Source organism: Ciona intestinalis, unplaced genomic scaffold, assembly GCF_000224145.3.
Source record: "Ciona intestinalis unplaced genomic scaffold, KH HT001010.1, whole genome shotgun sequence".
In the NCBI taxonomy this organism is placed as follows: Eukaryota; Metazoa; Chordata; class Ascidiacea; order Phlebobranchia; family Cionidae; genus Ciona; species Ciona intestinalis.
The window spans coordinates 185-2967 of NW_004191331.1; the positions used below are offsets into that span (position 1 = coordinate 185).

General features: G+C 32.9%; 1 long non-coding RNA gene across 1 annotated transcript; it reads right to left on the reverse strand.

The window, feature by feature from the left end:
* Window positions 1-1360: 1360 nt before the first annotated feature.
* On the reverse strand, window positions 1361-2509 carry LOC104266196. The gene is made up of 2 exons (XR_717456.3): window positions 2424-2509; window positions 1361-2172 (listed from the first exon to the last, which is right to left on the reverse strand). It is a non-coding gene; the product is annotated as an uncharacterized LOC104266196 (long non-coding RNA).
* Between the last annotated feature and the right edge of the window lie 274 nt (window positions 2510-2783).

Genomic DNA, 2783 nt, shown 5'->3' on the forward strand with positions numbered 1-2783 from the left:
TATATAACAAAAATAAAGCTACTGAAGGTGGTGTTTATGCATTTTTTAGTTACGGATGGTGGTGTTTATGCAATATAGTAGGGCGGGGGAAGATGAGACACTTTGTCAGACAAGACCATTTTTTAATTTTCCTTTTACGGCCCCCATTAAACGATAACCAGGAAAATATATAGTTTCAGATGGTGGACGGTGGTATATATACATTATATAGATACAGATGGGTGGTATATATGCAATATACAGTTACGGATCGTGGTCATTATTCAACACATAGTTACGGATAAAGTTATACATGCATTATTCCGTATCGTATGGTAGTATATATGCATTGTATAGTTACGGATGATGGCATATATGCAATATATAGTTACGGATGGTGGTGTATTAATATGTAGATACGGATGGTGGTGTATATGCAATATAGTGGGATGGGGGAAGATGGGACACTTTGTCAGATGAGACCTTTTTTTAATTTTCTTTTTACGGACCCCCATTAAATGATAACCAGGAAAATATGGTTACAGAATAATTCGACAATATTATCATGACCCTATAAAACGCCCGTCAAAGCTGATTACTGTTTTTAAATATTAAAATCATATGTACAAGAGAGCAAAGCTCTAATGGATGGGCACGTATAATTTAAACATTAAGATAGATGATATCGGTCAAAGAAACACTGAGTGGTCTTACTGCTGCTAGTGGTGTGAGTCCAGAATCAAGTTAACACCCTGACTTTTCAATGTGTTTAGACAATAATGTTTTGTTGCAAGCGTAAAATGGCTTACATTTACCATGTCAAACATCTTTAGAAAAATTATAAAATAGCCCTTTGGGTTTAAACAAACTTGTTTAGTTTTGTTTGCGTTTTCCTTTTGTGGGAAGGTGTAAAAAACTTTTATTAATCTTTTAATACATTTTTGCAAAATAATATAAAAATTACCCTTATTAAATGGCTAAAATGTCACCGGTCCGTTTAATCAGTGCAAGTTCGCTATGTCCACAATATTCAGTTCCGCTACGGCCGCTACGTCGGCAACGTCCCAAAAAAGGAACCCAAATTTCACAAATTACCCGCTTCTAGGTCTTGTTTTTGACTTTTTTCAAAACAGAAAACAAATTATCGATGTGTTTTAGACTTTCAAACCTTTAAATTTGTTTTTAAGTCGAAGCTTTACCTAAATTTACTTTTAACGTAACATTCTATTGGCTGTAGGAGATTTTTTTAATAGGGATGTCGGGAGTGTATTTGTATAACTAAAAAAATATACGCCTGGTCCCTTTTGTATAGAATCTGTCGCAACCCCTACATTTTTATAAAATCAACGCCACTGCTGGTATATTGCAAATAAACCTATTGGGGGTTGCAACATTATAATTTGACAAAGAATAGTAAAGTTTGACAAAGAATACATAAAATGTTTATGTATATTAGCTTATTGCACATTTATTACTTAACTGCACACATTTTGGATACTAAAACAAATGAAGAAGCATTGTGTGAAATACAGTTCTATTTTCTATGCATTATATCTGTCTCGTCCACATTTATAAAAATTAGCATATCACAAAGCCACATTATGTTTGACCAGGTGACCTAGTTTAACTCACAGATGTAAAAAACAATTTGCATTAAATAGTTCACTATGAAACTCATTTTTGTTTAACAAAAAGTAAAACATGTTATTGTATGATAACAATGTATTGAATAAATTAACAGGTACAACCCGTTTTTTGAATAGTAATACCCAACAAATTTAGGTGATTTAAGATTGGATTGAGATTCACATTTTAAAAATCTAGTGTGAAGTGATTAAATGCATTTACGATCACAGCTTGAAACATAAACAAACTTCATTGAATAGTATGATTCGAGTATGGTTTGGGCATGATTGTTTCTATAGGCCAGACAATCAACAGCAGGTTAAAATTTGTGGTGATCTGTAAAACTTGGGCCAAAACACTTTATCTCACAATTGTTTTGAAAACTGGGGTGACATGGCACTCCGGAACCCCTAAATGGACGCCTATGAATTGTGGTACATAAACATGATATGGTATTATACTACTATAGTACACTATTGTCTGAGAAATAACTAACACATGTTCGATTCCTTGTTGCTATGCATAGAAAATCATCTCTTTAACTTCTATACTTTCCTTGAATTTGATCTGCATAATATATTATATACAGAACACAATATGACTTATAATGTACAAGGCAACAATAAATATTGGTGCATGTCAGTCTTCGCATAAACTACATTAACAACCTAAGTAACAGCATCAACCTATGAAGGGAACCACAAACTTCAGTTGCCTGCTACTCTGCTAGTGCTGCTACAAGTGAAAGTATGTAAACATTGGTATACCTTTCTATTAAATTGGCTTTATTTAAGAATTTGTAGGAAATTAATGCTTACTGTTATAAACACAACCAAAAATGGCCATTCAATAATCCGCAGTTGAATATTCCAACTCTGCAGTGCTGAGTATAGTAAGTACCAACCTCATTTTAGCAAAGAAATTACAGTCTTTTTTGATTTTACGATGTAAACTGTACTAAACCGATGTTAGCATTTTACGATGTAAACCGATGTTAGCATTTTGACAGATTTGTGTTCCAGACAGTGTTTACGCTATGTAGCCTAAAGTACACGAGGAAAGTAATCGTTAATTAATCGCTAAACATGCGGGTTTAAATCTGAAAATTTAGTCCAAAAATTATAAATATATATTACGATTTGATTTCAATCAAGAGAATAAAGAATAAATGCTAGAAT